Below are 26,614 nucleotides of genomic sequence, written 5' to 3' on the forward strand. Positions count from 1 at the left end.
TTTAACCTCCGTGTATTTGTGGTCTTTCCAGATTTTTTTTCTTATGGCTGACTCTTAGTTTCAAAGCATTGTGGTCAGAGAAGATGTATGGTATGACTTTGATTTTGAATTTGTTGAGGCTTGTTTGTGGCCTCATATGTGATCTGTTCTGGAGAATGTTCCATGTGCACTTGAAAAGAATGTATATTCTGCTATTTTGTTCTTGATATATCTGTTAATTCCATCTAGTCTAGTGTGTCATTTAAAGCCATTGTTTCCTTGTTGATTTTTCTGTTTAGATGATCTGTCCACTGATATAAGTGGGATATTAAAGTCCCCTACTATTATTGTTTCATTTTCAATTAGTTCCTTTATGTTTGTTATCCTTTGTTTTATGTAAGTGAATGCTCCCATGTTGAGTGCATAAATACTTATGATTGTTATGTGTTCTTTTTGGATTGTCATAGTGTCCCCCTAGATAGTGTCCTTTTTGTCTCTTTGTTTTATTTTATTTTTTTTTATTTTTTATTTTTTGTCTCTTTGTTTTAAAGTCTGTTTTGTCAAATATAAAGTATTGCTTCTCCAGCTTTCTTTTGACATCTATTTGCATGATAGATATTTCTCCATCCCCTCAGTTTCAATCTGTAGGTGTTCTTAGTTCTAAAATGAGTCTCTTACAGGCAGCATACAGATGGGTCTTGTTTTTTTTAATCCATTCTGTCATTCTATCATCCTATGCCTTTTGATTGGAGTGTTTAGTTCATTTACATTCAAAGTAATTATTGATAGATATGTATTTAGTGCCATTTACTTCTTTTTTTATTGTTTCTGAAGATTTTCTCCAATCCTTTCTTGTCTTTCTCTCTTTCATGGTCACCATTTTTCTTCAATGATACATTCATATTTCTTTCTCTTTATTCTTCACATATTTATTAGTGTTTCTGACTTGGGGTTACCATTAGGTGTATATATAACATCTTCTGTAAATAGCAGTCTAGATTAAGTTAGTAGTCATTTAAGTTTTTTTTTTAATTTTTTATTTATTTATGATAGTCACACAGAGAGAGAGAGAGAGAGGCAGAGACACAGGCAGAGGGAGAAGCAGGCTCCATGCACCGGGAGCCTGACGTGGGATTCGATCCCGGGTCTCCAGGATCGCGCCCTGGGCCAAAGGCAGGCGCCAAACCGCTGCGCCACCCAGGGATCCCAGTAGTCATTTAAGTTTGAAACCATTCTTGACTCCTCCATCACATTTTAGATATATGGTGTCATATTTTACATTGTTTTATTTTGTGAGTTCCTTGACTGATTTTTTTCACAGAAATATTCATTTTTACTCCTTTTGTGTTTCTTAGCATGATACTGTCATTTGAGTCTTTCCACTCAGAGTCTCCCTTAACATTTCTTGCAGGGTTGGTTTAGTGGTCATGAACTCCTTTAGTTTTTGTTTGTCTAGGAAACTCTTTATCTTTCCTTCTGTTTTGAATAATGGCGTTTCTAGATAGTGTACTCTTGGCTGAAGATTTTTCCCATTCAGCACTTTTAATATATCATGCCGCTTCCTACTGGCTTGGAATGTTTCTGCTGAAAAAACCCTGATAGGCTTATCAAGTTTTCCTTGTGTGTTACTGTCTTCTTTTGTCTTGCTGCTTTTAATTTTTTTCTTGTATTCATTGTATTTTGCCAATTTAATTACAATATGTCTTGGTGTGGATCTGCTTTTGTTGATTTTGTTGGAGTTTCCCAGATCTGGATATCTATTTCCTTCCCTAGATGTGGGAAGTTGTCAGTTATTATTTCTTCAAATAAATTTTCTGCCCCCTTTTCTCTCTCTTCTTTTGGGAGTCCTGTAATACCAGTGTTACTACATTTAATAGAGTCACTGAGTCACCCTAAGTCTATTCTTATTTTGCATTTTTCTCTTTCATTCAGCTTGATTATTTTCCATTACTCTGTCTTCTAGATCATTCATTCATTCCTCTGCTTCTTCAAGCTTGCTGTCTGTTGCACCAAGTGTTTTTCTAATTTTGTTTATTGCACTCTCCATCTCTGATTGGTTTTTTAATCTCTGTGTTAAGGATCTCACTGATGTCTTCCACTCTTTTCTCAAGTCATGAGTATCCTTATGATCATTGCTTTAAATACTCCATCAAGCATGTTACTTATATCTATTTCACTTAGATTCTGGCCATGACTTTGTCCTGTTCTTTCATTTGGAACTAACTTCTCTGTCTTCTCATTTTGTCTAAGTTTCTGTGCCTGTTTCTCTGTGTCAGAAAGTCTCCTGTTCTTGAGGGTGATGGCCTTATGATGAAGAGAGCCTTGTAGTGCCATTCTGTGTAGTGAGCCCTCTTTCCTAGGGCTTGGTGCTTCAGAGAGTGTCTCTAATGTATGCTGAATGTGCTCTGCTGCTGTCCTGGCTGTTTTATCCTTGAGGCTAGACATCTGAAACTCTCTCTACCTGTTGTGGATACTGTTTGGTTTCTGGCCTGAATGTGGCAAGTTTTAAGATTATGTGTGCTCTGGTCTACTTGTGAAATGAGATCTGTTGCCACTGTCACCGGAATGGAAGCCCTCCAAAACCTCTGGGTTGGGAGATGCATTGTGGCAGAGATTTGGGTCAGTCTTTGGAGCAAAAGACCTGATGGGACTGAGGCAAACATAACTGGGAAGCATGGTTCCAATGGAGCACAGGGAGGTAGAGCCTTGGTGTAGGCAAGTTAAGTAGCGAGTGGTCTGCACGGGGTCCCACAGGTGGCCCTGAGCTTATGCTAAGGGACAGGTGAAGGAAATAGTACCTACCAGTTCCTTTGTTCCTGGAGGGGTTTCTCTGTGAATGCTGCCTCTTTGAGATTTGCTTCCCCACTGTATGCCCCAGGTGCTCTTCAGTTTGCTGTTTCTGTACTATATGTCTGCAAGCTTTTCTCCCTGCCTTCCTCAAGAGCAGTCCCAATGCCTCCCAGACTCTATCAAAGCCAAGCCTATCAACCTTTAAAATTCCAGGCTTTAAGCCCCACTGGTTTCAAGAAGTCATGAAATTTGGCCCCTCCCACCTTCTAAGCCAACTGCTCTGGTGATTTGTGCACTCCTGTGTTTGCTAGTCCATCTCTCTCCCTTCTCTAATGACTGTGGCTCCCTCCTCACCATGGAAGCCATGATCCCTTTCTCTCCCCAATTGTGCTTCCTACCTTTTAAAACATTTTTTTACATATTTATTTGAGAGAGAGCATGAGCAGAGGGAGATGGAGAAACAGACTCTCTGCTGAGCAGGGAGAATAATTCAGGATTCGATCCCAGAACCCTGGGATCATGACCTGAGCTGAAGGCAGATGCTTAACCAGCTGAGCCACCCAGGCACCCTGCTTCCTACCTCCTTTGATAGGACCTATTCTCTACCTTTATTTATTTTTTAAAAAGATTTTATTTATTTGTTCATGAGAGACACAGAGGCAGAGGCACAGGCACAGGGAGAAGCAGGCTCCATGCAGGGAGCCCGACATGGGACTTGATCCCAGGTCTCCAGGATCAGTCCCTGGGCTGAAGGCGGCACTAAACTGCTGAGCCACCCGGGATGCCCTCTTCTCTGCCTTTAGTTGTGGAGTTTTTTCTGCCAGTCTTCAGGTCAGTTTCCAGGGTATTTCAGATGATGTGATAATTATCTAGTTTTATTCATAGAATGAGGCAAACCTAGGATCCTCCTACCCCAACACCTTCCTCCCCTCCTCACTCTTCCCTTTTAAATGGCTCTGTATTTTCAGTCAGCCTAAAAGTAGCTTGGAAGTCATCACTGTATCCTAAAAACAAGTAAAAAGCTGAACAATCAACAATCCTTAGGTCTACCAGAGAATTGAGATCAAAGGACAAATTGCTACCACAAAGTTAGGAGAGATGAACAGGCAGAAAAAGAATCACAGCTTAGTGGAGCAGAGACCTACAAGCAAATATTTCCTTCGGAACCAGTATCAGGGTAGGACATTTGAAGTTTTGTTCCCTTCTATTGCTTTCTGAAGTACTTCTTTCTCATCTCTCCCCTTCAGAAACCTGCTTCAAGGCTTCACCTTCATGGGACTTGCATTTTTCTTCTGAAGCTTAATCTACCTATCTTTCTTTTTTTTCCCCTCTCCTTCCCCTCCTTGTATTCTCCTTCTTCTTTTATTTTTGGTTCTGATTTCTTCTGAATTCCCTCCAAAGAAAGATTATTCTTCTTTTGAGGGAAAAGAGGGTTTTAGGGAATTAATTCCTTTGATAAATGCCTGTCCTGTGGCACACCTCTCCAGTACTTATACCTGAATATCAGAAGTCATGGTGAACAGAAGAACCTTGCAGTGTATCTTATATAGTCCATTGGTAAAGAAAGTCTCCTGCTTTGTTTATGTCCATCATGATGGAAAACAAAATGGTCAAGGTAATATTAATAATACAGAACTTCTGTTCCTGAGATTTAAGCTCCTTGTCTAACAGTGGGAAAAATTAATTGATTTTACAAACCTCTAGGTTTTGGGCTATATTTGTTGCCTTATATCATGAAAAATTTTACGTCCTTTCCGGATTTTTTTTTTTTAGTGTCATGATTCCTGTAGACTCCAGGATAATACTCAAAACATAGGATTACAGGTTACTAACAGCTGAAAATTAAAATTAGAGGCAGTGGAGTGCTCTAACCCCAGAAATGCATTAGATACAGCATGAGACCCAGGATAGGCATGGCCCTAGTCATGGAAAATTGGACAGAGCCCTTAACCCTACTCAGAGCATACCCTGTGCTCTGGCCCCTGACCCTACCCCTTCCTTCCTGCACATTTTTGGATCTCCTCAAACTGTCAATACCCCAAAACCGCCACAAGTTAGAGAAAATATTTTCCCAGAACCTAATCTTTTGGGGGTATTATTAGAATCTAACATGGGGAAGGAAAATACCCAACTTCTGCTCCCTCTAGCCATCCTGTCCCACTCAAGTTTGGGGAGGGTGCTACTGAGAAGCACTTGTGAAGTTTATGACTCAGGGGCACAGGTTCACTATAAGACTGAGACCTAATCATAGGTCTATAGAACAGTTTCCTCTCCCCTGACACCTTACCACCCACATAGCTAAGGCTTATTTACCACACTTTCTTTTACCTAGCACAAAGCAAATCATGTCCTGCTTTAAGCAAAAAAATTTTTTTTAAATTCTGATTATTGAAAACAAATATATTTTAGATTTTATTTATATATTCATGAGAGACACACAGAGAGGCAGAGACACGGGCAGAGGGAGAAGCAGGCTCCATGCAGGGAGCCCGACATGGGACTCGATCCCGGGACTCCAGGATCACGCCCTGAGCTGAAGGCAGGTGCTAAAACACTGAGCCACACAGGGATCCCTAAACAAAAAATTATAAGGCATACTAGAAGGCAACAGAACAAAATCCCAATATAAAAAGCACAGTTTAAAAAGACAGTGCAAGTATCAGAGTCAGGTATAGAAGTGATGTTGGAATTATCAAACCAGCAATTTAAGATAACTAAGAATTTTAGTAGAAAAAAACAGACAACATGCAAAAACATGTAGATAATATAAGAAATAAATGGAAATTAAAAGAAAGAATAAAAAAGAAATGTTAGAGACCAAAAATACTGTTAACATAAATGAAGAATGTCTTGATAACCTTATTAATACACCAGATATGGCTGAGGAAAGAACACGAGTTTGAGGATATGTCAGTAGAGACTTCCAAAACTGAAAAGCAAAGAGAAAAGAAAGATCCAAGAACCATCAGACAACTACAAAAGGTGTAATATACATACAATGGGAATATCAGAAGTGGAAGAAAGGGAGAAAGCAATAGAAATATTTAAAGTAATAATGACTGGGGATCCCTGGGTGGCTCAGTGATTTAGGCCTGCTTTCGGCTGAGGGCGTGATCTTTATATAAAGATAAAATAAATAAATAAAATAAAAAATAAATAAAATATTTAAAATAAATAAATAAAATATTTAAAAATAAAAAATAAAATCTTTATAAAAAATAAAATCTTAAAAAAAAAAAAGTAATAGTGACTGAGTTTCCCAAAATTAATGTTAGATAGCAAACCACAGATCAAAGAGTCTCAGAGAACACTAAGCAGGATAAATGCCAAAGTAAGACTACACCTAGGCATATCATATTCAAACTGTGGAAAGACAAAGATGAAGAAAAAAATCTTGCCTCTAGAGGAACAAAGATAAGAATTACATCTGATTTCTCCTCAGAAAGCATTCAAGGAAAAAGAAAGTAGAATAAAATATTGCACATTTTGAGAGAAAAAAACTACCAACCTAGAATTTTATATCCAGGAAAATTATCTTTCAAAAGTGAAGGAAAATAAATCTTTCTCAGGCAAACAGAAACTGAAAGAATTTGTTGGCAGTGGTCCTGCCTTGCAAAAAATGTTAAAAGTTGGAAACACCTGGGTGGCTCAGTGGTTGAATATATGCCTTCAGTTCAGGGCATGATCCCAGGGTCCTGGGATTGAGTCCCTGTGAGGAGCCTGCTTCTTCTCCCTCTGCCTGTGTCTCTGCCTCTGTCTGTGTCTTTTATGAATAAATAAATAAAATCTTTTTAAAAAATGTTAAAAGAAGTTATTCAGAAAGGAGGAAAATGATATAGGTCAAAAACTTAGACCTGCATTTAAAAAGGAAGAGCATTAGAGAAGGAATAAGTGAAGATAAAATAAAAAATATTATTTTTCTAAAATTTTTTAGAGGGAGGGCGAGGAGGAGGGCAAGCTAAGCATGGAGCCTAATGCAGGGGTCAGTCTCACAACTCTGAGATTATAGCCTGAATAGGAATCAAGAGTTGGGTGCTTAACTGACTGGGCCACCCAGGGGCCCTTTATTTTTCTTATTCTTAACTATTCAGCAGATAACAGTTTGTTCAAAATAACAAATTCAGTGATTACCTTCTAGGTATAAGTGAATGATAGAAATAACACAAGGGACAGGATTAAGGAATTAGAAATACTGTTATTTTAAGTTACTTTCAGTACCTCCAAAATGATATAGTGTTATTTGAAAGTGGATTTACTAAGAAAAGAGAATAAATGGAATAATTTTAAAATAATTAAAATCATAAATTGCAGAAAAAAATGAAAGACAAAAAATAGAAACAACACTGGCAACAAATAGAAAACAGTAACAAATATGATTGGTATTAATCTAACTGTATCAATAAACATTGATAGTCTAAATACACTAATTAAAAGATAGAGACTGTCATAGTGAATTCAAGTGCAAGACCCAACTATTTGTTGTCTACAGGAAGCCAACTTTAAATATAAGAACACATATAGATTTAAAAAATATTAATGTTAACATTAATATGAAAATGGGAGCGGCAATATTTCAGACAGCAGACTTCAGAGCAAGAAAAGTTATCAGGAATAAGGGGCATCAGATAATGACAAAGGGGTTGATTCTTGAAAATAACAATATGTAATGTTTTTGCACCTAACAACAGAGTGTCAACACATGTGAAGTAAAGACTGATAGAAATGCAAGAAAATAGAAATGCACTATTATAGCTGAACACATCAACAGCCCTCTATATCAGTAATGGACTGATCCATTAGGCAGAAAATAAGTAAGGACATAGTTGAAGTCAACACCACCATCACTGAACTGAATATCTGTAATGGGCAGACATAAACAGCCTGCTTCTCCCTCTCCCTCTGCTTTTCTCCCCACTTGTGCTTGCTCGCTCTCTTGTGCTCTCTCTCTCACACAAGTGAATAAAATATCAAAAAAAGAAAATGAAAAAACAACCAAGTTTGTGGGATGGAGTAAAAGCCAAGCATGGAGGGAAATTTATACTATGAAATTCAAATATTAGAGAAGAAGATAAATCTAAAATTAATTTTCTGAGATTTTATCTTAGAAACTATAAAAAGAGCAAATTCAATCCAAAGTAAGCAGAAGTAAAAAAAAAATTAGAGTGGAAATCAATGAATTTGAAAACAAGATATCAATGGAGAACATCAATAAAACCAAAAGCTTGTTCTTTTAAAAGATAAATGCAATCAATAAGCCTCAAGCCAAATTGAGAAAAATGGAAGACATGAACTAGTAATATCAGAAATAAAAGACAAAACTACGGATCCCATGGATGTCACAAGGATAATAAGTGACTGCTATGAAAAACAGTATGTTCATAAATTGGATAATTTAGATAAAATGGTCCAATTTCTTGAAAGAAACAACCCATCAAAACTCACAGGAGAATAAATAGACAATCTAAATAGACCTAGATCCATTTTTAAAATTGAATCAATAATTGATTACTTTGAAAAACATAAAGCACCAGCCCCAGATGGATTCACTGGTAAATTCTATCAAACATTTAAAGAAAAATCTACCAATTCTCTACAATCTCTTGCAAAAGATAGAAATAGAACAAATACTTCCTAACTCAGTCTATGAGGTCAGCATTATTCTAATATCAAGACCAAACAAAGATAAGAAAGGACAACTATAGGCCAACATCTCTTGGAAGATGCACTCCCCCCACAACATTAGCAAATATAATCAAATAATACATAAAAAAATATCATATACCATGACCAAGTGGGATTTATCCCAGGAACAGAAGGCCAGTTCAATATTTGAAAATTACTCAACGTAATCCACCATACCAACATGCTAAAGAAAAAAAACATAGGATTCTATCAAATGATCCAGAAAAAGCATTTGATGGGATCCAGCACCTAGCTAACCTTAGGAATGTGATGACTTTTTAGATACAACACCAATCCATGAAAAAACAATAATAAGCTGGATATCATTAAAATAAAAATTGTTGGGATCCCTGGGTGGCGCAGCGGTTTGGCGCCTGCCTTTGGCCCAGGGCGCGATCCTGGAGACCCGGGATCGAATCCCACGTCGGGCTCCCGGTGCATGGAGCCTGCTTCTCCCTCTGCCTGTGTCTCTGCCTCATTCTCTCTCTCTGTGACTATCACAAATAAATAAAAATTTTAAAAAAAGTAAAATAAAAATTGATCCATAAAAGACATTATCAAAAAAATGAGATGATAGGCCACAGACTAGGAGAAAGTATTTTTAAAGACACATCTGATAAAGGACTCTTAAGATATACAAAAAATTCTTAAACTCAACAATAAGAACATAAACAATACAGCTAAAACATGGGTAATATATCTGAACAGACACCTTACCAAAGGAGATATATAGATGATAAGTATATGGAAAGATATTCAATATCATGTCACTAAAGTTTCACATTAAAATAACAATGAGATTTCACTACATATCTGTTAAAATGGTGAATGTCCAAAACACCAGCAACACCAAATGCTGGTGAGGATGTGCAACCACAGGAACTATCATTCATTGGTGATGGGAACACAAAAAATGGAAGACAGTTTGACAGTTTCATACAAAACTAAACATTCTCTTACCACACAATCCAGCAATTGCACTTCTTGGCATTCACCCAAATGAGTTGAAAACGTAACCTGCACATGGTTGTTTATAGCAAGCAGCCTTGTATATAATAGCCAAAGCTTGCAAGCAACCAAAATGTCCTTCAGTAGGTGAACAGATAAATAAACCGTGGTACACCCAGACAATGGAAGATCATTCAGCAATATGAAAAAAATGAGCTATCAAGCCATGAAAAACAAGAAGAGGGGCACTGACTGATAGCTTGAGCTCAGTCGGTTAAGCAGTCGGTTAAGCATCTGCCTTTGGCTCAGGTCATGATCTCAGGTCCTGAGGTCAAACCCTGTGTCAGGCTCCCTACTCAGTGGGGAGTCTGTTCTCCCTCTGCATCTGCCTCTTCCCTTGCTTGTGCTCTCTCAAGTAGATAAAATCTTAAAAAAAAAAAAAAAGACATGGAGAAAAAAATTTTAAGTAAGCTTACACCCATCATAGGGCTTAAAATCACAACCCTGAGATCAAGAGTTGCATGCTTTACTGATTGACCCAGCCAGGCACTGGGTTAATTTAAGATTTAATTTTAATCTTAAATTAAAAGAAATTTAAATGGCATATTACTAAGTGAAAGAAGCCAATCTGAAAAGGCTGCATAATGTATGAGTCCAACTATGTGACATTTTGGAAAAGGCAATGCTAGGGAGATAGTAAAAAGATCAGTAGTTGCCAATAGTTGGGAAGGAAGGAGGAATGAATAGGAAACAGGAATTTTAGGGCAGTGCAATTATTCTGTTTGGTACTGTTACGGTGAATACATGTCATTATACGTGTGCCAGAACGCATAGAAGGTACAACACCAAGAGTGAACCTTCATGCAAATTATGAACTTTGGTTGATAACAATGTGTTAATGTAGGGTCATTGAGTGTAACAAGTTGTACTACTCTGGTGTAGGATGTTGATAGCTATGTGTATAGGAGGTCAGGAGGTATATGGGAACTCTGTATCTTTACTCAATTTTGTTGTGTACTTAAAACTGTTCTGTTCCAGGAGAAATAATTTATTTCTTGTAATTCAATGCTCAGGAAAATGAACAGAAGTTTCCTGCAATAATTTTCTTGGCTAAAAACATTCAGTATGACTCATTGCTATGTGGAATTACAAACATTAAAATCACCTCCTCATGCAGGACACAGACTAGTAGAATATAAACAGGAAAAGTAAATATTTCTGAAGAAGTCTTGAACCACATTTAGGCAACATTACCAAAAACAATCACCCAGCAACAGACACCCACCCAACACATGAACACTGATGTATTTGTACGCCTCAAACCTGAAATTGCTTATGAGTTCTCTCCATTTGAACCACATTAATCCCTTGAGAAGTGAGAAAATTAACCTTTAAGTAGCAAGGAATGGAATGGGGTGGGGGAGAGAAAAGAGAAGTATTCTCCAACATAAAAACTGAAGTCCTAGTTATCATCATATGTTTCATGACTGGGAACATTTTTCCATATTTTGAAAAGTTGGGTCCTTGTGTCTCAGTCTAAATCACTAATAGTTTGTACATCAGTCCTCTAAGGAATGGGTCCAGGTCCAGGTGTGACTCCTTACAATCCTGCAGCTTATCTTCATACTTTACTTTGCTTTTATCTTTTAGACACAGTATATATGTACTATTTATTTTTTGTATTCTATTTTTTTAATTTTGGCAAACTAAAACAAATACACCTGGTGCAATGCCAGCAATTTGCTTGATTCATGATGTGGCTTTTTCTAAAGTGGACATTGTCTTAGTCTACTCTAACAAGAAGACATTGTCTTAGTCTGCTATAACAAAATATCACTGGGTGGGTGTGTGGCTTCAACAGCAAACATTTATTTCTTAACTCTGCTGGAGGTTAGGAATTCCAAGATCAAAGTACTGACAGATTTGGTTCTTGGGGAGGGCCCTCTTTCCGGCTTATGGACAGCTGCCATCTCACTCTGTGCTCACATGGCTTTTCCTTGGTGTGTGCAAATAGAGAGGGAGCTTTGGTGTCCCTTCCACTTTGTATAAGGACGCTAATAACATTATGGGGGCTCTACCCTCATGACCTTATCTAAACCTAATCACCTCCAAAAGGCCCCACCTCCTAATTGTGGGTTAGGGGGTTCAACAAATAAATTTGGGAGGGACATAAACATCCAGTCCATAACTTTACTGGCAAGATAAGAAGCCTTACATATTTATATACAGTATTTACTGACTCTTGTGGAAATACATTTTTTTTTCCTTAAGACAACAGAATTTTATTCTTTCATAGTTTAGGGGGCTAGAAGTCTGAAATTGGGGTGTTAGTAGGGCAAGGCTCCCTCTGAAGCCTCTAGGAGATGATCCTTCCTTGCCTTGTCCAGCTTCTGGTGGCCCCAGGTGTTCCTAGGCTTGCAATACTTGACATTCTCCCTATATTCTGTATCTTCATAGGGATGGCTTCTTATAAGGACAGTGGTTATATTGGATTAGAAGCCCACCCTATTCTACTATGAGCTCATCTTTTTAAAAATTGTGGTAAAATGTACATAAAGTTTGACATTTTAACCATTTTAAAACGTACATTTCAGTGGTATAAGTACATTTACATTATTGTGCAACCAGCACTATCATTGATCTTTAGAATTTTTTTCACTCTCACATACTGAAGCTTTATATGTGTTTAACAGTGACTACCTATTTTTCCCTCCCTATCCTGGATGACCAATGTTCTACTTTCTTTTTTGAAATATTTTATTTATTTATTTGACAGAGAGAGCAAAAGCAGGTGGAATGGCAGGCAGAGGAAGAGGGAGAAGCAGGCTCCCCACTGAGCAGAGAGCCTAATGTGGGGTCCGATCCCATGACCCCTGGATCATGACCTGAGCCAAAGGCAGACACTCAACTGACTGAGCCACCCAGGCATCCCTATGTTCTACTATCTATCTCTATGAATTTGACTGTCCTAGTTATATAAGTGGAATCCTTACAGTATTTGTCTTTCTGTGAGAGGTTTATTAATTTAGCATAATGTCTTCAAGCTTCTTCCATGTTGTAGTGTGTGTCAGAATTTATTCCCTTTTAAAGCTAAATAACATCCTATGTCTATATATACCAAATTTTGTTTATACATTCTTTTGTTTGTGGACATTTGAAACACTTCCAAATTTTTGCTTATGTGAGTAATACTGTGGACATGGGTTTACTAATACCTGTTCAAGTCCCTGCTCTTATTTCTTCCAGGTATATATTCATAAATGGAATTGCTGTGTCCTATGATAGTTCTATTTTAAATTTTTTTTCAGGAACTGCCACATGATTTTCTGTAATGGTGCAACCATTTTACATTCACACTAGCACTGCACAAGTGTTCCAGTTTCTCCACGTTTGCCCATGTTGTTATTTCATTTTGTTTGTTCATTTGTTTAAATAATAGCAATCCTGGGACACCTGGGTGGCTCAGTGGTTGAGTGTCTGCCTTTGGCTCAGGTCATGGGGCGGGGGGTGCGTGGGATTGAGTCCCCGCATTGGGCTCCCTGCAGGGAGCCTGCTTCTCCCTCTGCCTGTATCTCTGCCTGTCCTCTGTATCTCTCATGAATAAACAAATAAAATCTTTAAAAACAAATTTGCTAAGGGATGTTTTATTGCTCAGAATGTGGTCTATCATGGTGAATGTTCCATGAGAGCTTGATAAAAATGTGTATTCTGCTGTTTGGATCAAGTAATCTATAGATATCAGTTAGATGCAGTTTATTGATGCAGTTGTTGAGTTCAAGTATGTCCTTACTGATTTTTGCCTAATGGATCTATCCCTTAGTGAGAGAAGTCCCAATGAAGAATTCAGCTGTAATTGTGGATTCATCTCTTTCTCCTAGAATTTCCTCACATGTATTATGATACTGTTGTTAGGTGCATGTACATTAAGGATTGTTGTCTTCTTGGAGAATTGACTGTTGTTGGTTTTTTTTTTATCATATATTGCCCCTTTGTAACTCATAATTTTCCTTACCCTGGATTCTGTTTTATCTGAAATTAATATAAATATTCCACTTTTCTAGTGTTAGTATTAGCATGTTGTGTTTTTCTCTATGCCTTTACTTTTTTCTACCTGTGTCTAAATTGCCCCTCTATCTCTCTCTTGAAGACATCATATAGTGGATGTTGTTTGTTTTTACCCACTATAACAGTCTCTTTTAGTTGGTGTATTCAGACCATTGATGTTTTAAATTATTGTTCATATAGTTGGATTTAATACTTACCATATTTATTACTGTCTCTATTCATTGCCTTTGTTTCTTGTTTTTGACTTCTCTTTTTCTGGCTTCTATGAATTTAACTGGGCATTTTATGTGATTCCATTTTTTATTCTCTGGTAGCATATGCTTTATTTTTTTTTACTTTCTTTAGTAGTTGCACTTGAGTTTATAATATTCACTTAAAACCAGCCCCGTGTCCTTTTTCTAATAGTACTGTCACTTCACAGGTAGTGTAACTACATTACAGTAGTGTAGTACCATTTCCTCCCTTCTATCCCATATAACATTGCCTTCATTTATTTCACTCTTCAAAAAGTTATCATCACTGAATACTTTGTTGCTATTGTTATTTTATTTTTATTTTTTAAGATTTTATTTATTTATTCACGAGAGACAGAGAGAGAGAGAGAGAGAGAGAGAGAGAGGCAGAGACACAGGCAGAGGGAGAAGCAGGCTCCATGCAGGGAACCCAACCTGGGACTCCATCCCGGGTCCCCAGGATCAGGCCCTGGGCTGAAGGCGGTGCTAAACTGCTGAGCCACCCAGGCCGCCCGCTATTGTTATTTTAAACAAACTATCTTTTTGATCAAGTAGGAATAAGTAAAATAAAACATTTTAATTTAGCTTCATTTATTCCTTCTTTAATACTCTTCCTTTCTTTAATACAGATCTGAATTTCTGACCTAAATCATTTTCCTTCTTTCTGAAGAATTTTTAAAAACATATCTTGCAAGCCAAGGCTACTGGCAACAAGTTCTCTGCTTTTGTTTACCTGAAAAAGTCTTCATTTCTCTTTTCTTTTAAAGGATAATTTTGCTGGCCACAGAATTCGAGGTTGGTGGTTTTTTTTTTTTCTTTCACACTTTAAATATTATACTCCACTTTCTTTTGCTTGCATGGTTACTGAAGAAAAGCTCATTTTAATTTTTATCCTTCCTCCTCTATAGGTTAGGCAATTTCCCTCTCAGGCTTCTTTAAATAGTTTTTCTTTCATATTCTGCAGCTTGAGTATGATATGCCTAAGCATGGATTTTTTTTTAAAAAATCCTGCTTGGTGTTCTCTGACTTTCCTAGATATGTGGTTTGTTGTCTATCATTGATTTGGGGAAATTTGCAGTTATTATTGTTTCAAATATTTCTTCTGTTCCTTCTCTTTTTCTTCTACTTCTGTTTCCATTATGTGTATGTTACTCTAATTGTCTCACAATTCTTGAATATTCTGTTCTACCTTTTTCATTCCTTTTTTTCCCCCCTCTTTTTGCTTTGGTTTTATAAGTTTCCATTGACATTTCTTCAAGCTTACTGATTTTTCCCTTGGTCGTGTCTGAGCTATTGATGAGCCTATGAAAGACATTTTTTTATTTCTGTAATAGCATTTTTTATTTCTAGCATTTCCTTTTGATTTTTTTTCTTAAAGTTTCCATTTCCCTGCTTACATTTCCCATCTGTTCTTTCAGTTTGTCCTTTTTCTCCTAGAATCATTAGTATATTATCCATAGTTGTTTTAAATTCCTGTTGTGGTAATTCCAACATCTCTGCCATATTGGTCTCTTACTGTGGTGCTAGCCCTCTCTTCAAACATGTGGGTATTTTTTGTCTTTTAGTATGCCATCTTTTTTTTTTGTTGTTGAAAACTGGACACGATGTACTGGTAAAAGGAACTGAGATAAATAGGCCATTAGTGTGAAATTTTACTTTTATCTGGCTTGGAGTTAGAATGTGTTTCCTGTTTGCTATCGATTTTGGTGTCAGAGGCTAAAATTTCCTCTCTTGTCCTTATCTTTCTATCCTCTGTTGTCTTTGGGTTTCCCTTAAGACTTCTTTATAAAGTACGAGACATTCCTCTGTTCATTTTTCTTCCCTTCTCCTTTCCTACATTCTTTTTCCTGATTATCCTACTGTTTTTTCCTCCAAAGAAAGTAAAAGTCCTTGGTGGTATGAGCATTTTTAATATGTCACATTAATACCACATTTTATTATAGTTGTTTTAGTATCTCCTACTAGGTTGCAAGTCACTTGAAACAGGAACTGAATATTTTCATCTTTGCATATATTATGCCTGTTACATAATCAATGCTCAATAAGTATTTATAAAATTATATGCATTTTAATGCATTCAATAACTATTTTAACATTGCCTGCTGATACTCCCCATTATATATCTCTTCCTTCAAGGTTGAATTCAGCGTTTCTTAACTCTGATTCATAATAGAATCTCTTTTAAGGAGAGATTTTAAAATATGCATTAGGTCTGTAGAGAAGATTGTCAAAATGATTAGAAAATAGAATATCTCACTATAGGAATGATAACTATAAAACAATCAAAAGGAAATTTTAGAACTGAAAATTCCATTATCTGAAATAAAAAATTCTCTTGAATATTATTAACATTTTGAACATTGCAGAAGAAAGAATGACTGAACTTGAAGAGATCAATAGAAACCATTCATTCCGAACAACAGAGGCAAAAAGAATTGAAAAATAATAAGGATCAGAGTCGGGCAGCCCCGGTTGCGCACTGGTTTGGCGCCACCTGCGGCCTGAAGTGTGATCCTGGAGACCTGGGATCGAGTCCCGCGTCGGGCTCCCTGCATGGAGCCTGCTTCTCCCTCTGCCTGTGTCTATGCATCTGTGTGTGTGTGTGTGTCTCATGAATAAATAAATAAAATCTTTAAGAAAAAATAAGGATCAGAGTCTCAGTGACCTGTGGAGTAGTATCATGCAATATATGTGAAGTTGGAGACTCAGAAGAAATGGCTGAGGAAATGAGAAAAAGAATTTTATCAAATGCAGTGCAAAACATCAACTTACATATTCAGAAATCTCAGTAAACTCCAAAGAAAGATAAACATAAAAAAATACCACCTGTGCACGTCATAGTTAATGATGAAGAAAAAATTTGTGAGTGAAAAAATTTTTGCACTCAAAAGAACAGTGAGTGAAAACTGACTAAAAAAAATTGAAGCCCAGAATCTTCGAAGTGGTGAAAAAAAACCTATTGCCCCATTATTCATTCATGTCCAGGAAAAATATCCTTTAAGGAAAAGGCAAAATGAAATTGTGGCAGATTGTGTTTTCCACATATGGCCACAACAATAAATGTAACTAGAATAAACACTCTAAATACAAGACTGAGGTTTTTCTGGGGGGAAAAAAGCAAGCTGAAATTATAAGCTGTATAAAACATACACTTTAAATACAAAGTCCTAGATAGACTAAAAGCAAAAGATGGGAAAAGATATACAACGCAACTGGTAAGCATAAGAAAGCTTGGTGTAGCTCTCTTAATGTCAAAGTAAGCTTCAATTAGGGCTTATTAGCAAAGAAAAAGAGGGATATATAATGATAAAATTGTTGATTCATCAGGATAATATAACACTCAATATGCATGTACTTTAAAAAAAGATATTATTTATTCATGAGAGACACAGAGACAGGCAGAGGGAGAAGCAGACTCCCAGCAGGAAACTTGATGTGGGACTTGATCTCAGGACCCTGGGATCACATCCTGAGCCAAAAACAGACACTCAACCAATGAGCCACCCAGGCATCCTGAAATATATACTTTAAATGAATGATTTATATAAAGCAGCATAATTATTAATCTTGTGAATTGTATCTCACTTAAGCTGTTGAGAAGGAGGAATATATAAAATCTGTGACCTGAAGATCAACATTAATCAGCCATAGAAATAAGTATAAATTTGGGGCACCTGGATGGTGCAGTCGGTTAAATGACCAATTCTTGATTTTGGCTCAGGTCATGATCTCAAGGTTGTGAGATCGAGCTCCACCTCGGGCTCCCTGCTGGGTGTGAAGCCTGCTTAAGATGTTCTGTCTCCCTGTCCCTCTGCACCTCACCACCCCCAATCCTGCTCTAGAGGACACACTCTCTTTCTCTCAAAAAAAAAAAAATTAAACCAAATGAAGTAAAAAGGAAACATAGAAATGAGAGAAACAAAGTACTCTGACACTGATTACTAGGAGTTGGTGCAGACTCCACCTTTGAGGGCTCAGTCCCACATAATCACCCCAACTTCAGTTGTCAATTACAAATAGGCTCCCACGTGACCCACACTTTTGTCTGACTTGGTTCCCATGACCCTCTCCTCAGGTTCAATAATGCCCTATAACAGCTCACAGAACTCAGGGAAACATGTTTATTGATTTATTATAAAGATGCAAATGAATAGCCAGAAGTATATTGGGTGAGGTCCAGAAAAATCCAGAGAGCGGGAGCTTCTGTCCCTGTGGAGTTGGTGTATACAACCCTCCCAACAGGTGGATGTGTTCATCAACCCGGAAGCTCTCTGAAACCCCATTTAGGGATTTTATGGAGGTTTCCCCACATGATGCATGGTCAATTATTATCTCAATCTCTACATTGTTCACTTTCCCAGGGGATAGGGGGTAAGGTTGAAAATTTCAAACTTCTTCTCATGGCTTGGTCTTTCAGTGACTAGCCCTCACCCAGAAGCTACCCTGCAGCCCACCTAATCTAATGTGGCCTATTAGAACAAAAGACACTCCTATCACCCTCATCACTGAGGAAATTAAAAGAGTTCCAGGAGTTCTGTTTCAGGAACATTGCCATTTGCAATGACGTGTATGCAGCTAGAGGGTAATAATGCTAAACAAAAGTCAATCAGAGAAAGACAATTATATGATCTCACTCATACGTGGAATTTAAGAAACATGAATTTAAGATTCATAGGGAAAGAGGAAAAAAGATGAAATCAGAGAGGGAGAGAAGCCATATGAAACTCTTAATCATAGGAAACAAACTGAGGATTGCTGGAGGGGAAAGGGATAGGGGATGGGGTAGCTAGGTGATGGACATTAAGGAGGGCATGTGATGAAATGAACATTGGGTATTATATAAGACTGATGAGGGGCGCCTGGGTGGCTCAGTCAGTTAAGTGTCTGCCTTCGGCTCAGGTCATGGTCTCGGGGTTCTGGGATCAAGCTCCCTGCTCAGCAGAGGGCCTGCTTCTCCCTCTGTTCCCCACCCCCTGCTCACCCACTTGTGCTTTCTCTTGTGCTCTCTCTCTCAAATAAATAAATAAAATTGGGGCACCTGGGTGGCTCAGTGGTTGAGCATCTGTCTTCGGCTCAGGTAGTGATCCTAGGGTCTTGGGATCGAGTCCTGCATCGGGTTCCCTGCAGGGAGCCTGCTTCTCCCTCTGCCTATGTCTCTGTCACTTTCTGTGTCTCCCATGAATAAATAAAAAAATTACATCTTTTTAAAAAATGAATAAATAAAATATTTTTTTAAAAGACCAATGAATCACACTGATCTCTACCTCTGAAACCAATAACACATTATGTTAATTGAATTTAAACCTAAAAAAATAAATTAAAAAAGAAAGTGAAATTTAAAAAAACTGTCAACAAATATTGAACTCTAGTTATTGAAATACATGCTAAAGTATTAAGAGAAATGTACTGATACCTACACCTGAATTTCATCACAGAGGGATGGATATAGAAAGAAACCTGGAATAGAACAGATATAGCAAACTCTTAGTTATATATAGAATCCAGGCAGCGAATATGTTATATATATATATTACTGAATGCTTGAAAATGTTCATAATAAAATATTGAGGGAAAGAATCTGAGGAAGAGAAGCAGGGAAGACAGGAGGGAAGAGCATATGGGAGAAGAGAAAGGAGACCCCGCATTGCCTGGACTCAGGGAGGCCCAGCCTGGAACATGCGGAAGCTTAGCTGTCACCAGATGCTTGGCAGGTTTTCTGTGGGAGAGGGCTACATTTTATCTTGTTTAGATATAGTCAATTGAACTGGGCTCCAAATAAGCTGTTTTTATTTTAACTTTTCCTTCTTTCTTTTTCTTTGTTTCTTTCTTAATTTAACTTTCTAACGTAAAATACTCCCATGTTAAAGAAAAGTTGCAAAAACTCTTCAAAACCCCTTTTTCTGAACTGTTTGAAAAAGAGCTGATGGATACCTGAATGCTTTAGTGTATGTTTTCAAAAATGAAGACATTCTCTCTTGTAACCACAACACAACTTTCAAAATGAGACCTTGAACAGTGATGCAGTACTACTAGCTAATCCTATCACATTTCTTTGGCTGTCCTCATGTCATTTTGAGCATAGAGACCCTGGCCCAATTTCTGTATTGCCATTTCCTCCTTTTGGTATTTTGTGAGATACTGACAAGCTCATTTTGGGATGAGGTGGTTAGGTTAAAGTTAGAAGTTCATTACTTAACATGTCATCCCATATCCTGGTTTTTATTTATTCATTCATTTATTCATTCTCAGAGATGAGCACTTTATTGAAAAAAATTAGATTTCCAGTTACAGCTTTCCAAAAATTGGTTTTCATTTATTTTTTAACTTAATTTTTTTAGGTAGGCTCCATGCCCAATGTAGGGCTTGAACTCATGACCCTGAGGTCAAGAGTCACATACTTTACCAACTGAGCCAGCCAAGTGCCCCTCCATATCCTGCTTTTTAAAAAGTGTGCTCATAATATAACCTTCATTTGTTAAAAGTGTGTGTGTGTGTGTGTGTGTGTGTGCATGTGCAAGAGAGAGAGAAAATGAGTTCACACATACGGTCAAATAAAACAACTAAAAGGAAGAAAATAATGAATGCTGTCTCTAATTGAGGACTTCACATGTGGTTTTATATTCTTATAAAAGCTTTCCTTGGGCACCAGGGTGGCTCAGTGGTTGAGCATCTGCCTTTGGCTCAGGTTGTGATCCTGGGGTCCTGGGATTGAGTCCCGCATTTGGGATCCCTATGGGGAGCCTGCTTCTCGTTCTGCCTAAGTCTCTGCTTCTCTCTCTCTCTCTCTCTCTCTCTCTCGTCTCTCATGAATAAAATAAATAAAATCTTTTTTGAGAGACACACAGAGAGAGAGAGAGGCAGAGACACAGGCAGAGGGAGAAGCAGGCTGCATGCACCGGGAGCCCGATGCGGGACTCGATCCCGGGTCTCCAGGATCACACCCTGGGCCAAAGGCAGTGCTAAACTGCTGAGCCACCCGGGCTGCCCAAAATAAATAAAATCTTAAAAAGAAAGAAAAAGAAACTTTCCTTGCCCATATTTTGTGGGACAAATACGTTTTATTGTATTACAAGAGAAAAGAATACTGAGGTTTTTCTGGTGTAAGTCACTTGCTAGTACCAAAGGACAACAGACAAACATGAATGCAAAAGAGAGTATAGAGCTAGAGGGAAGGTCTCAGCCTGTTTGCTTTTTTTAGGCTGGACTGGAGACAATGTGAGAGGCAGCCTGGTGAGGGAGGAGGATCTGGCTGCCACTCATGCCTGCCTTCCCTTTGTCCCTACAGGTCCTAACTTCCTCAGCCACAACAGGCCTCCAGGCAAGACAGCGTTCAGCAGAAGTTAGCTGAGAGCCCAGGGCCTGAGATGGGTTGTGTCCAGCAGGTACATTTGAAAGACTGATCTCAAAAAAAAAAAAAATTAAAAAAAAAAAAAAAAAAAAAGAAAGACTGATCTCCAGCTCTTACCCGACCGGTGTCTGCATGTCCTTCCAGTCTTCTGATTCCTACGGTTCCTGGTCCCTTATTTCACATGTGTTTATTGAATGTCTTCTGTGTGCCAGGCATGGTGTTAGTGGACATCATGGGGCCCCTGCCTCCTGAAGTTCTCCTTCTGGAATGGCATCCAGACAGACAGATGAACATGTCAGTCAGTCAGAGACATATAGTAAGAGCCTCAAGGACAATTGGGTGACAAGTGGGACAGAAACAGATTGCTGAGGTCTCCTGGGAATGGTGACTTTTTTTTTTTTAAAGATTTTATTTATTTATTCATGACAGACACAGAGAGAGAAAGACAGAGACAGAGACACAGGCAGAGGGAGAAGCAGGCTCCATGCAGGGAGCCCAACGTGGGACTCAATCCTGGGACTCCAGGATCACGCCCTGGACCGAAGGCAGGCGCTAAACCGCTGGGCCACCCGGGCTGCCTGGGAATGGTGACTTTGACGCAAAGAGCCACTGTCTCTGGTGCAAGGGGCCAAGCAGAAGTTCTGGGAGACCCCCCCACCCCATCCCTGAGACACTATTGCTCCAGGGAGGGACAGGGATTGGGCTTCTCTGAGCAAAGCTAGGATACAGCTGGGGTGACTGGAGGGTGAAGAAGTCAAGGGGATAAGTGAGGGCAAATCACACACCCAGGAACTGTGGAGGGAACATGGGTTTTATCCTTTGAGTGAAGTGTTACAGAAAGTGAAATATCTCACTGTCTTTTAGTGATTATACATGAAAATGATGTGTTGGTTATTTTAGGTTAAAAAATATATTGTTCAGGGCAGCCCGGGTGACTCAGCGGTTTAGCGCCGCCTTCAGCCCAGGGTGTGGTCCTGGACACCCGGGATGGAGTCCCGTGTCGGGCTCCCTGCATGGAGCCTGCTTCTCCCTCTGCCTGTGTCTCTGCCTCTCTCTCTCTCTCTCTCTCTCTCTTTCTCTGTATGTGTGTGTGTCTCTCATAAATAAATAAATAAATAAAATCTTAAAAAAATATATATATTGTTCAAATTAATTTGACCTCTTTGTTATCTTTTAAGGTGGTAACCATGAATTCAAATTTCATGTGTGGCTTTTTTTTTTTTTTTTAAGATTTTACTTATTTATTTGAGAGAGAGAGAGACAGAGAGAGCATGAGCTGGGGGAGGGTCTGAGGGAGAGGGAGAAGCAGACTCTCCACTAGGCAGGGAGCCCAATGCAGGACTCGATCCCAAGACCATGGATTCATGACTTGAGCCAAAGGCAGACACTTAACCAACTGAACCATCCAGGCGCCCCCATGTGTGGCTTGTAATATAATTTTCCATTGGCAGTGCTGCAGTCTAATGTACCTGGCAATTGCAGGATTGAAAAGATCAAGGTTGGATAGAGGATTAGATTTAGATTCTGTTTAGATTCCACTGGCAGCTTAAAGCTGAGTGTCCAGCCACCACTGCCAGCCTCTGGGAGTCCTGTGAGCATTCACTCATCAGCTTTCTACCCTCTTCCCAGGAACCTGTGCATCAGAGTTGAAGAGAGGTTACAAGCCATGCACATAAGGAATGGATTTCACCAATCATTCAAACACCCCCTTTTCTGCATACTCTGCACAATATGTCACTCACGTACAGAACCTGTGGAGGCCCTGCTCAGAGGTGGGTTCAAGGTGATAATTACATGGTGGTCATGGCCAATGTACAATCTGAAACCTGCATTTCAGACCAGCTTGGTCTTTCTTACACCCTGTCATACAATTATGTATTAAGTCAATAAAATAAAATAAAACAAAAACAGGAATTGCTTTTATAATGCATGTCACCTGGTAGGGAAATCTTCTATCCATTAGAAGAAGGGTAAAAAATCTGTCTATCATTGTGGGGACCTGTACAGGTACAGCATGGAAGAAGCCTGGCTGAGTAGAAAAGTGCTAGGTTTGAGCTGTGAGGTAGGTCTAGGCCTGGGCCAGGCCCCACTTAGCACTGGGCCCTGTGCTCTTGGCAGGTGCCGGGCTCTCTCAGCCTTCACAGCCCAGAGTCCAGTGTCACTGTAGCAGTGCTGGGTTTGGGGAAGGCACTCAAGGGCTCCTCTCCATCTGGGTCTCTCCGGTTAAACCCCACCTCTTGCTACTGACCCTGTGATCTAATTGATACTTCCTTTCAATCCTGATGTAGTAAATAATGAATAGTCATCCTTTTCATCCATCTGTTAGTGACAAGTGAATGGTGGCTGTCCTTTGTGTGTGCCCCATGTATGTTGTAGCAGAAAGTGGTCCCCAAATTCCTTGGCCAACTGAGTTCAGCTAGTGGAAAGGTGTTTGAATGGTGAAGAAGGATTGAGGATCATGAAGGAAACATCACCAAATCTTTATCCTTTGTCTCCAAATGAGGAGGTAAGTCCATGCATTAGGATCAGAGACAGGGAGTGTCAGGATGCAAACCTGGTACTGTCCTAGAAAAGATTCTCCTGAGTTCTGCCAGAAGTACCCTACTGAGACATTGGAGTCGGGGGGGCTCCTAACCTACAGAAAACCCAAGTTTCCTTATACTCCTTTCTCTGTCCTGCTTTCACACAGCCCTGTCATTCTGTTAGCATTTTCCTGGGCCCGTGGGGTCTTCTGAGCCCACAGTGACCCCTCACCTTCTGTCCGCATGTCCCCCACTGCCCCCCATGGCGGCCCCTCCCCACACCTGGGCACCTTTCCCTCCTGGCCACGTTGAGTTTTCCACTGGGCACAGTAGACCACTTCTATGGTTGCCATTCTTCCCATTTTTAATTGGATTATTTGTTTTTGGGTGTTGAGTTATATAGGTTATATAAATTATATAAGTTATATAAGGTAAGTCACCTTATCTCCCTGACCACATCCAGGACAGCAGGCCAGTTCTTCAGGGCTTCAGAGCCCCCAGCTGGGACAGAGAGGCAATGGCCATCTCAAATGAGTGACAAGACTCAGGAGGAGAGGGTAAGGGAGTTATACGGCTTTGGTCAGAGAAGAACCCAACAGAGATTAGATGTTTATTTTTACTTCATTTTTCCCCCTTCTGTACCCCCTCCCTAAGGGTTCCCCAGAGTTGGAATGACCCTCTCCCTTTCGCCAGGCCCTGGGGCATTTTGTTCAGTGTCTGAGCCCCCAGCTCATGCCCTGCTCCCACATCATCCTTATGGAGGGAGGTGAGGCAGAGAGGGTTCCATCAATGTCATTGCAAATGGCAAGATTTCATTCCTTTTTATGGCTGAGTAATATTCCATTATATATATATGTGTGTATGTGATATATATATATCACATCTTCTTTATGGACACTTGGGCTGCATCCATATCTTGGCTTTATAAATAATGCTGTTATAAGCATAGGGGTGCATGTATTCCTTTGAATTAATGTTTTTATATTCTTTAGGTAAATACCCCAGGAGGGTGATTCCTGGATCATAGGTTAGGTCTATTTTTAACTTTTTAAGAAACCACCATACTGTTTTCCACAGTGCCTGCACCAGTTTGCATTCCCACCAACAGTGCACAGTTCCTTTTTCTCCACATCTTCACCAACATCTGTTGTTTCTTGTGTTCTTGATTTTAGCCATTCTGACAGGTATGAGGTGATATTACATTGTAGTTTTGACTTGTGTTTCCCTGAGGATGAGTGATACTGGGCATCTTTTCATGTATCTGTTAGCCATCTGGATGTCTTCTTTGGAAAAATGTAAGTTCATTTTTAATTGGATTATTTGCTTTTGGGTGTTGAGTTATATAAGTTCTTTGTATATTTTGATACCATCCCTTCATAAGATATGTCATTGGTAACTATGTTTTCCTATTCCATAGGTTTCCTTTTAGTTTTGTTTGTTTCCTTTGCTGTGCAGAAGTTTTTTATTTTTATATAGTCCTGCTAGTTTATTTTTGCTATTGTTTCCCTTGACCCAGAAGACCTATTTGGCAAGAAGTTATTATGGCCGATGTCAGAAATTACAGCTTATGCTCTCTTCTAGAATGTTCATGGTTTCAGGTCTCACATTGAGGGCTTTCATACATTTTTTTAATTTATTTTTTTCTTTCATCCATTTTGAATTTATTTTTGTGGGTGGTGTAAGAAAGTGGTCCAGTTTCATTTTTCTGCATGTTGCTGTCCAGTTTTTCCAACACCATTTGTTGAAAAGATTGTCTTATTCCCATGGCATATTCTTTCCTGTTTTGTCAAAGATCAGTTGGCCATATAATTGAGAGTTTGTTTCTGGGTTTTCTTTTCTGTTCTATTCATCTATGTATCTATTTTTGTGCTAGTACCTTACTCTTTCAATGACTACAACTTTGTAGTATAACTTGAAGTCCAGACCTTTGCTTCCTCCAGCTTTGCTTTTCTTTTTCAAGATTGCTTTGACTATTTGGGGTATTTTGCAGTTCCATAAAAATTTTGGGATTGTTTGTTCTAGCTTTGTGAAAAGTGTTGTTGGTATTTTGATAGGGATTGCATTAAATGTGTAGACTGCTTTGGGTAGTATAGACATGTTAACAATATTTGTTCTTCCAATCCATGAGCATGGAGTGTCTTTCCATTTCTTTGTCATCTTCAATTTCTTTCATCAGTGTTTTATAGTTTACAGAGTACAGGTCTTTTACCTCTTTGGTTAGGTTTACTCCTAGATACCTTTTTTTTTTTTTTTTTTTTTGGTGCAATTGTAAATGGAATTGTTTTCTTAGTTTCTCTTTCTGCTGCTTCATTATTAGTGTATAGAAATGCAAGAGATTTCTGTACATTGATTTTTGTATCCTGAGACTTTTCTGAATTTATCAGTTCTAGCAGTTTTTCGGTGGAGTCTTTTTCTTTTTTTTTTTTTTTTTAAGATTTTGTTTATTTATTCCAGAGAGACGGGTGAGGGAGAAAGAGGAGGAGGAAGAGGACAAGGACAAGCCAACTTCACGCTGAGCTCAGAGCTCAACTTAGAGCTCTATCACAGGACCCTGAGATCATGAGCTGAGCTGAAACCAAGAGTGAGGCACTTAACTGAGCCACCCAGGTACAGAGTCTTTCGAGTTTTCTATATATAGTATGTCATCCACAAATAGTGAGAGTTTTACTTCTTCCTTACTGATTTGGATGTATTTTGTTTCTTTTAGTTGTCTGAGTACTGTGGCTAGTACAGTCCAGTACTATGTCGAATAGAAGTGGTGAGAGTGGACATCTTTGTCTTCCTGACTATAGAGGAAAAGCTTTTAGTTTTTCTCCATTGAGGCTGATGTTAGCTGTGAGTTTTTAAAATACAACCTTTATTATATTGAGGTATGTTCCCTGTAAATATATGTTGTTGAGGGTTTTTCTATGAATGCATGTTGTACTTTGTCAAATAATTTTTCTGTATCTATTGAAATGATCATATAGTTCTTATCCTTTCTCTTACTGATATATCACATTGATTTGTGAATATTGAACCATGCTTGCAACCCAGGAATAAATCCC

General features: G+C 38.7%; 1 long non-coding RNA gene across 3 annotated transcripts in view; it reads left to right on the forward strand.

Annotated features, from left to right (window-relative positions):
• Positions 1–26,614, forward strand: part of LOC140616019 (uncharacterized) — a 43,401-nt gene that overhangs the window by 9,346 nt on the left and 7,441 nt on the right. Inside the window, exons 2-7 of one of the 3 annotated variants that reach the window (XR_012016528.1) lie at positions 20,983–21,079; positions 22,675–22,817; positions 23,425–23,551; positions 24,740–24,862; positions 26,022–26,174; positions 26,275–26,402. This is a non-coding gene — a long non-coding RNA (uncharacterized lncRNA). Of the gene's footprint in view, positions 1–20,982; positions 21,080–22,674; positions 22,818–23,424; positions 23,552–24,739; positions 24,863–26,021; positions 26,175–26,274; positions 26,438–26,614 lie in introns of all 3 variants that reach the window. The other 2 variants (XR_012016526.1, XR_012016527.1) reach the window with 2 other exon arrangements.

The sequence above is a fragment of the Canis lupus genome, chromosome 24 (genome assembly GCF_048164855.1).
Source record: "Canis lupus baileyi chromosome 24, mCanLup2.hap1, whole genome shotgun sequence".
In the NCBI taxonomy this organism is placed as follows: Eukaryota; Metazoa; Chordata; class Mammalia; order Carnivora; family Canidae; genus Canis; species Canis lupus.